The sequence below is a fragment of the Rhinopithecus bieti genome, unplaced genomic scaffold (genome assembly GCF_001698545.2).
Source record: "Rhinopithecus bieti isolate Rb0 unplaced genomic scaffold, ASM169854v2 scaffold_5887, whole genome shotgun sequence".
In the NCBI taxonomy this organism is placed as follows: Eukaryota; Metazoa; Chordata; class Mammalia; order Primates; family Cercopithecidae; genus Rhinopithecus; species Rhinopithecus bieti.
In genome coordinates, this window is record NW_016804920.1 from 118,175 (window position 1) to 126,180 (window position 8,006).

The window sequence follows — 8,006 nt, forward strand, 5'->3', positions numbered from 1 at the left end:
AGCTCTGCGATTCTCATGTGTCGCTGTGTGATTCTCTTGTGTAGCTGTCTGGTCTCTGCCCAGTTGAATGAAACCCCAGTGTTTCTGAGCTAAAACTGGTTGCCCATTAATTGTCCATGGCAAGACAGAGCCCTGTTACTGGGGAAATGTTCTTTCTTCTACATGGAGACTTATTTGTTTCCAAGGAAAGCTAATGTTTGTCACTGAGAAAAGTACTTATTTAATTGGTCTCCTAGTAAAAGAATCAGCAGGCTTGTCACTATCGCAGGAGGAAAGCTGGAGCTAGAATTGGGGGACACATGTTGACTCTGGTTAATAAACTGTAATAGGGTGAGGAAAACATCACTGCTTGCCATCTGATCTGAGGAAGAAATTGAGAATAGGGTCTTTTCACCCATGGAGTGGAGTATAGGAGGGAAAAGAGTGGGTGAGCAGGTGCATCAGTCAGGGAACAGAGTATACATGAGTGTTATGAGATAAGGCATTTATTATAGGAATTAGGTCTTATACAGTTGAGGTGCTGGGAAAGTGACAATCTGAAAGAGGAGTTGCAGGATCAGAAAATATAGGACTTTTTGAGAAACCTCCGTATCATTTTCCCTAATGGCTGTACTAACAGTCCATCTGAGGAGCTAGGCATGTCCAGCCATTAAAATGGGGCTGCAAAGGCGAAGCACATGGAAAGATCTGTGGCAAGTTCTTGCCTCTGTATGGTTACTGACTGTGGTGGGCCTGGGGTCAACAAGGTCAGCATTTGGGAAGAAGAGTTGGATGCAGAACAGAGGAAATTGAGGATGAAATGAAACCTACCGGTTATTTCTGCATCTGTTCATTTCTATGTCTGTCAACAATGAACTCCAGAGAATAATGGTCACTGCTTTACTTCTGTCTTTCAAATCTCATGCAAATTCTTCTTTTGGCCTACTTCAGACCATCCAGGAAAGGAGATCCTGGGAAATGTGGATCCCTAGTTTGATACTGAAAACCCCCACAGCACAGCTGTGAACTGGAGGTCAATGGGTCTGATCCAAAGCAGAGGAAGCTTTGAGGTGGTCACTTTTATTGTGAAGGATGAAGACCAAAGTCTGGAGATGCTTTGCTTAAATGGTGCATGGAAAAGTCCAGATTAGCCAGAATGTTACCTTTGTCCATCTCACACTATATTTCTCTTATGAACTTCCCTCCAAAATAACTTCATCATTACTTTGCCATCTAATATGAGTCTTCTGGAGGCCAGGTGGACAAAGTAGCAGGGAGGAAGGGCTGTATGTTAGTTATGATGTTGACAGTAGCAGAAAACCTGACCAAGAATAACTTAAACAAATAGGGTTTAGCTTTTTGCATAGGGTAAGAAGTCTGAATGAAGTCTGTCTAAGGCTAGAGCAGGGGCTCAATAAGGTCATATAGGACTTAGGCTCCTTTGCTCTTTCTGACTACTGGTTCTCAGCAGGTTGCCTTCGTGTGCTGTGCTTGTTGCTTCATGGTCTCAAGATGTCTGTTCCAGCATCAGGCATTAAATCTGTTTGAATACAGGAAAAAGAAGAAAAAGGGCCAGAACCTTTCTCCTATCATGGAGAAATGTTCCCTGAAGCTCATTTTCAAACTTCTCCTTTTACTTTATTGGCCGAAATTGTGTTTTATGGCACCATTAGTGGCAAAGGGGGCTGGGAAAGAACGTACCTGGCAAAGTGGAAAGGCATTGCCATAACTGTTTCCAGTTGATCCTGATCAATTTCTGAACTTTAGGGGAAGCCCAACTTCCCTATCTGACTGAACATAAAATTGATATTCTCATTGTACAGAGGGAAGAAACGGTGACGGTGGGTGGGAGTATGTCTATGGTAGCTAAAGAACAGTGTCTATTACAGGATGTTTTGCTGTTCTTCTTTTCCTCCTTGACCCCAGGAAGGAAGGGGGCATTCACCTTTAGAGTGGACTGTAAAGGAGAGTGCCTGTTTGCTTTTAGTGGCAGCATAGTCTAGAGAACCACAACCCTGGAGGTCCTGAAGAAAAATTCCCCTGCTATGGAGAAAATTGGAACAAATGTTCCGAATACTCTGCCAATTAACAAATGAAATTCTCCAAAGTAGAGGGGTGGTGGTGTGGTTAGTGTCTGAGGGTGTATTAAAGATATTGCAATTGTTTTATATCTGACCCCTCCATGAGGAAGCAAACTCCTTTAGGACAGGGATCTTGTCTTACTTATCTTTGTGCCCCTGTGTCTAGCATGGTATCTACTTTGAAGTGAATGTTGGGTGTTGCAAGGATGAACTTTCCCAGAGAGCACTTGTATGGGTGACAGGGGCCTGGGCTACCCATTTGGTTCACTTGGGGGAAATCTAAAAATTTCATTACATAGGTCACACTCAAGACCTGTTGTATCTGAATCTTTGGGAGTAAGAACCCAGGCATCAGTGCTTTCAAAAGCAGAATTTTAAAAGCTTTTCAGGTAATTACAGTGTGCAGCTCAGGTTGAGAGTCACTGCAATAGAACTTTCTCAATTCTTTTTATTTTAAAAATACTCCCTGGGGAAGTACAAGAAACACTGAGCAAAAAAAGAATGGTAGGTGGTTAGAATTCTCAGGGGGATATTTGTTACTGCAATTTAGGCAGCAGTTAGGGATTCCCACTCCAACGAAGATAGTGTGTTCCTTGAAACTATTTGATCTTGATAAGCATGCCAGCCTGTTAAAAATCCCCATAAGAGAGGAATATCTGCATTAGGAATGAGATGACATGATACCATCAGAACTATAGAAGTATTAATGATAATACAGAAATTAGTAATCCTGTTTTTTATCCTTCATGGATCACCAAGAATGGCATAATTATATGACTAAGGCTCAAATTATGCTTTTATTCTCTCTTCTACTCTCTCATACACCATCTTTTCATTGTTTTCCTTACTTCCCAGTTGTTCTAGGCAGCTCTAAGGTTTTAGATAACTCTAAATTTTCATGTTGTCACTATAAAAAGTTAGCAGCTCTAAGGGTGAGAGAGTCTTTCTGGTATGTACTAGACTTGAGAACAGATTCTTTTTCTATGGAGTGTGATCCTCATGTTATGTACTGAATCCGTCCCTAGTCCTAGTTGAATTTGAATTTATATCATCTGGTCTTGTATATAGTGGGTGTGCAGTAAATATTTATTGAGAGCAACATGGCTAAGTGGAGTCAGACAGACCTACATTTGGGACCTGGTTCAACCACTTCTTAGTTATATTATTTAGGACTAATTATTTAATCCTTATGATCCTTGGGTTTCTGATCTATAACATATGCACCAAAATATCTTTCTTTCAAAGATGGTGTGATTCCCATCAGCTTTAAAACATATTCCTGTTTTCTCTCACTAAACCAAACCAAACCAAACCAAACACAATAAAACATAACAACCTCTCTCCCGGCCCTGCAACGGTTTTATTCTGATAGGGCTACCGTAACAAAATACTATATACCTGGTGGCTTAAACATTTATTTCTTGCAGTTCTGGAGTCTGGGAAGTACAAGATCAAGGTATCTGCATACTTGTTCTGGATGAAGGCCCTCTTTCTGGCTTGTATATGGCTTCTCACTGTATCCTCACACGGCAGAGAGGAAGCTCTGTCTGTTCCTCTTCCTATAAGAAAACTAATCCTATCATGTGGTCTCCACCCTCAATGACCTTCTCCAAACCTAATTACTTCCAAGGCATCAGGGGATTCTCAGGGGGATATTTCTTACTGGAAAACTCTATCTCCCAATACAATCTCCTAATACCATCAAATTGGGGTTAGGACTTTTATAAATTTTAGGGATATGCAAATATTCAGTCCATAAACCCCACAAAATCCCCAAATCTACATCCCAAACTTTTTATCAACCTCACAGCTAGTTGTCTCCTAGAGAACTATCTCAAAATACTTACCTATTTCCACTGCTTCCATTTTCTCACCTTCCATTGACTTCTCAGCCCAATCTTGAAACAACTCTCACATATTCCTAAATTGATCCTAATGTCTCAGCAGCATTCTACTTTGATGGTAATTCCCCGCTTTCCTAGACTCTGTGACACTGCACGCCCCTAGGTTTCATCCTGCCTTTCTGTTCATTCCTTTGTCTTTGGAGTTTCTAAGACTTAGTTCTAGGCTGTCCTCTTCTCACTTTGCATTCATCCCCTAGATCTTCTCACTTATGTCCTTGGCTTCATTTCCCACTTACGTGTGAATGACTCCCACATTTATCTGTAGCCCAGATCTTTTATCTGGGCTTTACACTTGTCTAACGAACTTATTGACATTTCTTCTTAAAGGTCTTAAAAGGCAAATTCAGACTCAACATCAGACCAAAAGAATTCAAAATAGAGCTAAAATCTTTTCTTCCCTAACTCCCACTCTCATTTATTTCCCTCTCTTAGAGAATAGTAGTGTTTTTCTTTTCTTTTGTTCTTCTTTTCCTTCCACTTGCTCTTTTCTCTTTTCTCCTTCCTTCCTTCCTTCCTTCCTTCCTTCCTTCCTTCCTTCCTTCCTTCCTTCCTTCCCTCTCTCTCTCTCTCTCTCTCTCTCTCTCTCTCTCTCTCTCTCTCTCTTTCAACAGGGTCTTACTCTGTTGTCCAGACCAGAGTATAGTGGCCCCATCTCGGCTCACCGCACCTTAGCCTCCTAGGCTCAAGCAATTCTCCTGCCTCAGCCTCCCGAGTAGCTGGGATTACAGGCACCCACGACCATGCCCAGCTAATCTTTGTATTTTTAATAGAGACGGGGTTTCACCATGTTGGCCAGGCTGGTATTGAACTCCTAACCTCAAATGATCCACCTGCCTCGGCCTCCCAAAGTGCTGGGATTACAGGTGGGAGCCACCATGCCTGGCCATGGTAGTGTTTTTATCTATCCATTTCACAAGACAGAAATCTGGAAAGAGCTTTCTTTGTCACTCCACATAACCAAACCATTGCATGTCTCTGTACCCTTATCTCTTAAATCTCTCTTTTAAAAACAACTTTATTGAAGTTTAATGGACAACTACACATGTTTAATGTATACAATTTGATGAGTTTGGACATATGCAAACATCTGTGATACCATCACTACAATCAAGGTATTAGATATATCTAACACCTCCCAAACTTTTCTTCTGCTCCTTTGTGTGTGTGTGTGTGTGTGTGTGTGTGTGTGTGTTAGGAGCACATAACACTAGGTCCACCCTATTAACAAATTTTGACATGCACAATACCTTATTGTTAGCTATAGGCACTATGTTGCACAGTAGATATCTAGAATTTATTCACCTAGCAAAACTGAAACTTTATCCCCATTGAACAACAGTGCTTCATTTTACCCACCCCTCCAGCTCATGATATTCATTATTGTATTATGGAATATATTTAAAAGAACTGGCCGGGCGTGGTGGCTCAAGCCTGTAATCCCAGCACTTTGGGAGGCCGAGGCAGGTGGATCACGAGGTCAGGAGATCAAGACCATCCTGGCTAACATGCTGAAACCCCGCCTCTACTAAAAATACCAAAAAAAAAAAAAAAAAACAACTAGCCGGGCGTGGTGGCGGGCACCTGTAGTCCCAGCTACCCGGAGGCTGAGGCGGGAGAATGGCGTGAACCCGGGAGGCGGAGCTTGCAGTGAGCCGAGATCGCGCCACTGCACTCCAGCCTGGGCGACACAGCAAGACTCCATCTCAAAAAAAAAAAAAAAAAAAAAACTGAAATCAGTTCCCATGTGTCTTGAAGTATTATTCACAATAGCCAAGATATGGCCAACTGCTGTTGATAGATGAATGGTTAAAGGAAATGTGGTGTATATATGTAATAGAATATTACTCATCCTTAAAAAAGGAAATTCTATAATTTATGACAACATAGATGAACCTGGAGGATATTATGCCAAGCAATATAATCCACTCACAGAAGGACAAATGCTGCATGATTCCGTTTGCATGAGGAAACCATAATAGTCAAACTCTTAAATATCTGCATCTTTCCATCTTCACTGCTATCACCCTCGTTTAGGATATCACTTTTCTACCCTAGACAACTGAAATAGCTTCCTAACTGGTCTCCCATTATACTTTCTTGCTGCCCTCCAATCTGTTCTCCCTACTTCAGCTGAAATGCTATTAAAATTCAAACATATTATTTCCTGCTTAAAACACACCAATGACTTCCAAATTTCTCAGGATAAAGACCTAAATATTTAACTCTTGGTCTGCAAGTATCTGCATGATTTCGTGTCTGCTTCCTCCTCCAGCTTTGTTTCATACCATGCTCCCCCTCACAGTCTGTGTTCCAGCCACATCGATTTTCTTTCAGTTCCTGGAAATACGCCCTGCTTCCTCCTCCTACAGAGCTCTGCATAAACTTTCCCTTCAGCCTGAAACACGTTGCTTCTCCCTTTCTGACTTATCTTCTATTCATTCTTCGGAGTTCATTCTTCTTTAATGCTTTGATTAGGCCTAATGCTCTCTTATATGTGTTCCTAGTTCTGTGAACCCTCCTTGCCATTTTATCACAGTGTATTAGTTTGCTATGTCTGCCGTAACAAAATACCACAATCTAGTTGGCTTAAGCATCAGAAATTTACTTCTCAAAATTCGGAAGCTAGAAGTCCAAGGTCAAGCTGTTGGCAGGTTTGCTTTTTCCTAAGTCCTCTCTCCTTGGATTGCAGGTGGCTGTCTTCTTGCTACATCTTCATGTGATCTTTTCTTTGTGAGCATGCATCGTTGGTGTTTCTTGGTCTGTCCACATTTCCTCTTTTTATAAGGACAATAGTCAGATTGTAGTAGGGCCCATCCTAATGCCCTCTGTTAACTTAATTACCTCTCTAAAGGTTGTATTCCCAAACACAGTTGCACTCTGAGATACTGGAGGCTCCAACATATAATTTTTTTTTTTTTTTTTTGCAGTGGAGTGAGAGAATACAATTCAGTCCATAACATACACTTATAGTTTTTATTCCGTTTTGTAATTATTACTGTCTTCTCCAGTAGCTTATAATCTCAACAAGGATAGAGATTTTGCCTGGCATGAACCACCATTGTTATTACATGATCTGGCAGTACTGCAGATGGTCTGTTTGTTGAATAAATGAACAATTAAGAATTAGAAGAGCCTAGCAGAGTGTGATACATAATAAATGTTCTGCAAATGTTAGATGCTATTAATAATGATGATGATAAACAGATGGTTCAGCTGACTCAGGGGAATCTCTCTCAATTTTGTTCTCATGATGTTGTTGCTGCTATTAGCATTTACTTCTGAGGTCCTACAGCTGATTTAAATCTTCAGGTTTCCTTGAAAGGGTTTAATCATTGAACACAAGGCAAACAAGTACTAGCACAGCTTTAGTAAATATAGACTGATAATTTTGGATTTTCTGTGACTGTCTAACTTCCATGTAAGAAATTCTCTTGATTGGGCCAGGTGCAGTGGCTCACACCTGTAATACCAGCAAATTGGGAGGCTGAGACAGAAAGATCACCTGAGGTCAGGAGTTTGAGACCAGCCTGGCTAACATGGTGAAACCCTGTCTCTACTAAAAAGACAAAAATTAGCTGGGTGTGGTTGTGCACACTTGTAATCCCAGCTACTTTGGAGGGTGAGACAGGAGAATCGCTAGAACCTGGGAGGCGGAGGTTGCAGTGAGCTGAGATCACACCACTGTACTCCAGCCTGGGCAACAGAGCAAGATTCTGTCTCAAAAAAATAAAAAAAGAAATTCTCTTGAAGCTTGTTTTATGATTGAATGTGTAAGCTCATTTCTGAAATATTAATTTTCAACTCCTTTTGTTAAAAAATACACAAAACAGAAAACTGTTGGCTGGTTACATTTTATCTAACACGATTATTTCAGTTCTGTGATCTTCATTATAGAATTGTGTAAAATGAAATTCATAAATTAATATATAATATTCAAGGCCCATTAATGTATTTTATGCCTGCTATATCATGTTGCAATACTTTGCATTACTTTCCTAGACTTTTATTCTTGTCTTGAAAGTGAAATGAACATACTTATTAT